This window comes from Labrus bergylta, chromosome 3 (genome assembly GCF_963930695.1).
Source record: "Labrus bergylta chromosome 3, fLabBer1.1, whole genome shotgun sequence".
Classification (NCBI taxonomy): domain Eukaryota; kingdom Metazoa; phylum Chordata; class Actinopteri; order Labriformes; family Labridae; genus Labrus; species Labrus bergylta.
The window spans coordinates 695,528-703,027 of NC_089197.1; the positions used below are offsets into that span (position 1 = coordinate 695,528).

Sequence of the window (7,500 nt, forward strand, 5' to 3'; positions counted from 1 at the left end):
AACGTAAAATGTAAATACTAATCTAAAAAACAAAACGTAAAGTGTAAATACTAATCTAAAAAAAAAACGTAACGTGTAAATACTAATCTAAAAAAACAACGCAAAGTGTAAATACTAATCTAAAAAAACAACGTAAAGTGTAAATACTAATCTAAAAAAACAGCATAAAGTGTAAATACTAATCTAAAAAATAACGTAAAGTGTAAATACTAATCTAAAAAAACAAAACGTAAAGTGTAAATACTAATCTAAAAAAACCCGTAAAGTGTAAATACTAATCTTCTTTTTTTAAAGATTTATTTTTGGGCTTTTTTGTGCCTTTAATCCAAAGAGAGGACAGTGGATAGAGTCGGAAACCAGGGAGAGAGAGCGGGGAATGACATGCGGAGGGGGGCCACGGGTGGAGGCGAGCCTGGGCCTACCGCTCGAGACTGGTACTTTACGTTTACAACGTAAAGTGTAAATACTAATCTAAAAAAAACAAAACGTAAAGTGTAAATACTAATCTAAAAAACCAAAATGTAAAGTGTAAATACTAATCTAAAAAAAACAAAGTGTAAATACTAATCTAAAAAAAACAAAGTGTAAATACTAATCTAAAAAACAAAACGTAAAGTGTAAATACTAATCTAAAAAAAACAACGTAAATAATCTAAAAAAATAACGTAAAGTGTAAATACTAATCTAAAAAAACAACGTAAAGTGTAAATACTAATCTAAAAAGAAATGGATTATCAAAGTTAACATCCACTACCCGTTACATCATTTAAATCTTCATTTTTATTAAACAACTATAAACTTTAAAGGTAACAACATGTCTGAGATGGATAATAGTGACATTAACCTACGAAAAGCTTTAACGTTAATTTACCGACAGATTCCGGTTCAGACCATAGACTGTAAATATTACTGGACGAACCCTGACCCGTCTGTGACATAGGCAGAAAATGAGTCCAATCGACGGCCGCATCCATATTGGATTTGCAGTCTCAACCTAACTTCGGATCAACCTAGCTACAGCAGTAAGGCGGGACCGGCGGGACTTAGCTCCGCCCATTCAGCTCGACGTCAGCAGTCCACTTGACAGCATAGCTAACAGCTAGGCTGCTATCATCAACTATTCCTGCTCGTCCTGAGAAAACTCTACAAACAGTAAGTTAACATTTAACTTTTCTACAACACAGTTAAAACTAATTATATTCAACACAAATATGTAATTAAAGTCTTAAAACTACACTTTTTTAAATATACAATTATGTTTATGAGTTATTTGTTAGAGCAGTTAGACTTTGTCAGTGTTAGCAGAGAAATACATTAACAAAGTTTTATCCATAAACTGTAAATAAATATGAGACATCCAGAAGAAATCAATATTACAAAGCATACAGTTCATGTTACTGTTCTGACAAAAAGAGGAATGTCTGTGTTTTATATTTACTGATGTCAACAGCGATGAGGTGAACATGACAATTGAAAAATAATGATTTAGTATTTATTATAAGACATTTGTTTTCTATTGAACCTGTGAAGTCATGGAGTCTGTGGACAGTGTCAGCTTCACACCAAAAACTTTAAGTATTAGAAAAAATAATGTTTAAGACTGGCATCTATTATGATGAGTTGCAGCTACCTTGTTCAATATTATTCCTGCAGATGTGGCTCATAACAAAAAAACACCCTGAGCTGTCACATGTAGTTAACTGTACATTTTGTCTTGTCTGAGGCATTAATTGAACACCTTTGTATTTCTCCTATAGACACAGTGTGGATTATTGGTGACTGGTCCATCGAGGTGCCCAGAGAGCTGCAGAGACAGAGGAAGAAACCTGAGCCTCAACAACATCTGCATTTGTTGGTTCTTCTGGGGTGGACTTCAGTTGCTTCTCTTCAACAGCTCGCTGTGAGGGAGGTCTCCCCCGGATGGCCTGAGTGATGACACCCACTGGCTGAGAGCTGAGGCGGGTTTTAAACCTCCTGACAAACCGTTACACCGCGCCCACCTGTCAAGCTGGTCAGCTACACACCTTATTGTGAATAACTCTTATCCTTCATCAAATCAAAACTGATGAGTCATCAAAACATTCACCCCCCCCCCCCGTACAGTGTGTGTCCATCGAGACATGAGCTAATCACACCTATTTGTTTGTTTTGTACCAAGCTGTAAACATGTTCATCTCTGCTGTAAAAACAGACTTTTTTTAATGTTGTTTTTCAGATTAAATAAATATTTCTATATAAATGCACTCCTTTATGTCTACTTATGAGGATACATTTCAGATTAATGCTCAACTCAATAGCTTAGGGAAGGAAGTCTACTTTTACACAACTTCTTATTCTTTTGATAAATACTAATGTAGTTCATTTCTGAAAGTGAGATGGAACAGAGTCATTGCAAAAATTTGCCCTTAAACACAGCCCCATTCTTAAATCAAGATACATGGAGAGTAAATAAGATCAATAACTTGTGAATAAAAACACAGTTAAAAATGATTTAGAAATGTAGTCTTCCCTGATCAATATCACATAATATCAACTTCTCCCATCTAAACTGGACAAAGGGTTTTAAAATGGGAAGAAAATGGTTTGATTGCGAGTTGTTTGGAGGAGATCTAGTTTTATTTGAACAGCATGAATACAGTCTTCCAAGGAGCAAACCCTCCTCCTCCTCCTGAAGCTTGTGGAGCTCCTTCATGTACTGCTGTCTTATCTGCTGGCCATCTTCTCTCAGCAGAACTTCAACTGTTGAAAAGTCATTCAGAAGAAGCTCGAGCATGTGACATGGATCCAGGAGAACATGGACTTTTAGTGAGAGGTCTTCAGGATGGCAAAGAAAGAGAGAAAATATCAGTTATTCATTAAATCATTTTTTTTGTTCTCATCTATTTTTCTGTATTCATCTGTGTGTAAGAGTACATTTATAAATTCAACAGTGTACTACCCAGACAACAAAGGTCCAGTATTCAGATAATCAACATCTATTCAAAGTGAAGAAGATAAACATTATTGTAGTCATGTTGTTTTCAGCTCTCTCACTCACACAATGATATTCCACATCAAATGGTCTCAGATTTTGTGTGAGGAAAAATTAAGCAGTTTATTGTGGATAATACTTCATCTTAACATGAAACAAATATAATCTGAATTATTTAAATCATTAACAGGTCCCAACTCTCTGTGCTTTAGTACAGAACATACAGTAGCTCATTTATTATTAACATGAGCTCAGTACATGGCTGTATTCTTCAAACTATTTCTTATACTTTATATCTATGCGCTTTAAATCTTATTTTCATTCCATATGTTATTTATATTTTATATTTCTACAGCTATATTCTGTGTATGAGTTCAGTGAAAATTAATATGTTATTAATATAGTTCTTAATGATTACAGATGCTCTTACAAAGTGACGTTTTTTTATTTGTTAACAGTTTGCTCAAATCTTAAGACACTACATCAACCATGTAACTTTAATGTCATCCTCTATAACCTACACAGCACATTAGGTTCAGTTCAGTTTATGTTACTGACGGATAATTACTACACAAAGTTTGTTTTTTAATGTTCACATTTAGGTGGAGTATAACATTCATCATAACATCAGATAACCACCGAGATGAACCTTTAGCTTCTAACATCACACAAACTCATTATTTTCAACAACAACATCTTCACAACAAACATCTCTAAACCATTGACCGTAAATAATGTAAATAATGAGCTACACAGTTAGCTGACTGGTTTACAAGCTAACGCTAAACAAGCTAGGTCCGTAAATATAAACATGAGTAAGCAGTAAATATAACACTACTATATCACTTACCGAAAACAACTGAAGCATCAACTTGTTGGATGGTCTGTTAACCGCACAGCAAGCCATGTATGTTGTCAGATATGTGTTAAACAAACTCTCCAAACGAAGTAAGAAAGAGGAGAAATCAGACGGATCAAGCTGTTAGCCTCCTGACCTCCTGACCTGCTGACCTGCTGACCTCCTGACCTGCTGACCTCCTGACCTGCTGACCTCCTGACCTCCTGACCTGCTGACCTGCTGACCTCCTGACCTGCTGACCTGCTGACCTCCTGACCTCCTGACCTGCTGACCTGCTGACCTGCTGACCTCCTGACCTCCTGACCTGCTGACCTCCTGACCTGCTGACCTGACAGACAGATGCAGCGCGCAGAGCTGTCAATCAAATCTGACACAACCAAATATGGGCATAGCCGTTTTCCTTAATAGAATAAAATCCGATGAGTTATAAAAAAATTCACCCCCCCCACAGTGTGAGGAGAAGGGGCCGTCAACTTCTCAGATATATCTCGTTTTTTGAACCAGGCTGTAAACATGTTGATTCCTGTGGTGAAAACGGGCTTTTTTGGCTGTGGGCTTCTGGCACTTCCGGCGCTTCTGCAGCCAGCATCAAGCGGAACCTCGAGGAACTGCAGTTTTTTGTACTTCCGCATAGGCTTCATTTTTCGAGACCGGAGGTTGCCCCTTGGTTCAGACTCATAAACTGTTGACCTCAAAGTTTTGGCCAAATGTCTTAGAACATGTTTTATATTCTAAAGAACGGAACCATTCTGTATTTATGACTGTTGTTTCCAGGGGGACATCAATACCCGACACACCGGGGACTGTTAACCGTTAACGGAAAGTTACCGACGGAGTTTAAAACTCGCCGACACCGGAAGTTCATGGAAACTTTTAAACTCTAAACACAGAAAATAATCGTAACTAAAAGCTGACGACATTAAACAGTCGTTACCAGATGTGTTCATGACGACACACAGTCACGAGACACTTCCGCTGTGTACTGTCAAAGTAAAAACAATGAACGTGACACTTTCCGCTATGAGTTTCAAAATAAAACAGGATATTAAAGTCGGTTCCGCTATGGGTTTCAAAATGAAACAGGATATTAAAGCCGGTTACTCTATGAGTTTCAAAATAAAACAGGATATTAAAGCCGGTTCCGCTATGAGTTTCAAAATAAAACAGGATATTAAAGTCGGTTACGCTATGGGTTTCAAAATAAAACAGGATATTAAATGCAGCCCAAAGTGTTTCTAAGAAGAATGACAGACAGGAAGTGAAAACAGTACGGAGCCCCTGAAGTCCCAAAAAGTAAATATATATAATGTACATCTTTTACGGTCAAGATATTATGAAAAAAGAAAACTAGGGGCGGATTATTTTAACTTTAAAGTCATGTGATGTGTCCTCATGGGTTAGGGTTAGGACATTTTTCATTCACACATCTGACCAATAAAATAACATTTAGAGTGATTTTTGATTTCTTTATTTTGAACATGAAAAAATCAAAACAACAAAAAACAATAGTAACAAAACAACAAAAAAACAATAGTAGCGATGTTGCTAAAAAATGTAGAAAACTAATTTAAAAAATACAGAACAAAAGACAGAAATGTCAAAGTCCTTCATCTGCTCTTACACGCCCGAAAAGGAGAAGGAAGAAGACTGAAAAAGATGTCCTATAAAACTTTTCTTAAAGAGGATATTAGTCCTGCTTATATTCAACTGTAAGGACGAATGTCTTTATGACGTTTAAAATATAACAGAGTCAAAGACTGAAACATGGTGTAGAAATAATCCAAAGATTTTAAACCTGTGATCAGGTTTAAAGATTAGAGAGGGCGGATCTTAAAACATATTTTTTCAACAGTTTGATGCTTAAAAACATCCCAAAGCCAGAGAAGGGCTCGTTGTGAATTATTTCATTTATTGTTGGATCCACTTTTTTTAATCTCTTTTGTCGTCTTTAGACGGAATACCTCGTCTGTTTGAACACATCAACCACACCAACTTTAAAGATGAAAAAATAGGTATTAAAAGTGCGTCTTGGGGCGCTGGTGGCTCAGTGGTTAGTGCGTGCGCCCCATGTACAGAGGCTGTAATCCTCCAAGTGGGCGGCCCAGGTTCAAATCCGACCTTTTGGCTCCTTTACCGCTTGTCAGTTCCTACTCTCTCTCTCCCTGATTTCAGACTCTATCCACTGTCCTATCTGTCCAATAAAGACACAAAATCCCCAAAAATAAATCTTAAAAAAAGAAAAAAATGAGTGCGTCTTAACACCTGCCTTTATGGTAATTACAGCTTATTACAAAGACCTTCATATAAAGTGTTACCCAAGAAGAACTTACACTGAGGTTCTGTTTGTGTTTAAGTGGATGTTATGAAACACTTTAACCAGAGCTGTGTCAGTGCTGTGATTCTGTCCTAAACCTGACTGAAGACATCCAAACAGTTGTTCAATATCAACAAGTTATTTAACTGTTGAAAAACAGCTTTGTCCATCATTTGACCTAACAAAGGAAGACTTGATATCGGCCTGTAATTGTTCATTATTGTCTCGATTGTTCTTTTTTAATAGTGGCTTGATGACGGCTGTTTTCAGGGCCTTAGAGAAGAGACAGGTTTACACTTTGTAACAGATCTGGAGACATGACTTGGGAAACTTTTGTGAAATACATTTTATTTGTAATGTACTTCACATTTTTGGAAAAAATCTCAAAGTGCTACAGAGTTTAAAATAAAATAAAAACAATTTCATCAATAAAAAATAAACCATGAGAATAAAAACAAGAAGGCAACTAAGGAATCTAGAAACACAAGCACAAGGATCTGTTAAAAGGGGGGGCAGGTTTAGAGCCCTTTTAAAAGCGTCCACAGACTGTGGCGCCCTCAGCTGGTCAGGGAGAGCGTTGCACAGACTGGGAGCAGTGGAGCAGAAGGCTCGGTCTCCCATGGTGGGGAGTTTAGTCCTGGGGGGGATGGAGGAGGTTGGTATTCCCAGAGCGGAGGCTTCGTGTGGAGGATTGTGGGGTCAGGAGTTCTTTGAGGTGTGGGGGCACTGGTTGGTAAGAAGGTGACTTTGTATTAAATCCTGAATGAAATAGGGAGCCAGTGTAAAGCCTGAAGGATGGGTGTGATGTGTTCATCTTTACACACTCTCATCAGGATCCTAGCAGCGCTGTTCTGGACGTGTTGGACCATCTGGAGACTCTTGCTAGGGATCCCGATGAGGAGTGTGTTGCAGTAGTCCGGCCTGAGGAGACAAAGGCATGGACACGTTTCTCAGCACCTGACAGGGAGAGCGTGGGACGGAGTTTGGAGATGTTTCAGAGGTGGTAGAATGACTTGTTGAATAATGTCCTCCAAGTTTTTAAGGTTGATCTGATTAAATTGTGTCATGGGGCTTAAAGTGGTTTTAAATGGACTCAGCACAGATCCTGATCCTGGTATTGGGGTACTGACAGTCTAATGTTCTGGATGTTTTCAGTAAAGAAGGTGTAAGATTCATTGCAGGCTTTAGTAGAGTGAAGTTCAGGTGCTGCTGACACAGGAGGGTTTGTTAGCTTGTCCACAGTAGCTAACAGGACACAAGCATTATTATTATTATGTTTCTGGTGATGATGTCAGAGAACAAAGACTGCCTTGCCAGATTAAAGTAATCAGATTTGATAATCCAGGATCAGGTAAT

General features: G+C 37.8%; 2 long non-coding RNA genes across 2 annotated transcripts; one reads left to right on the forward strand and one right to left on the reverse strand.

Annotated features, from left to right (window-relative positions):
• Window positions 1-514: 514 nt before the first annotated feature.
• LOC136178529 (uncharacterized) lies at window positions 515-2,243 on the forward strand. Its single transcript, XR_010665929.1, has 2 exons — window positions 515-1,152; window positions 1,758-2,243. It is a non-coding gene; the product is annotated as an uncharacterized lncRNA (long non-coding RNA).
• A 366-nt stretch (window positions 2,244-2,609) lies between these two features.
• Window positions 2,610-4,478, reverse strand: LOC136178530 (uncharacterized). Its single transcript, XR_010665930.1, has 4 exons — window positions 4,159-4,478; window positions 4,023-4,094; window positions 3,822-3,958; window positions 2,610-2,814 (listed from the first exon to the last, which is right to left on the reverse strand). It is a non-coding gene; the product is annotated as an uncharacterized lncRNA (long non-coding RNA).
• Window positions 4,479-7,500: the final 3,022 nt, after the last annotated feature.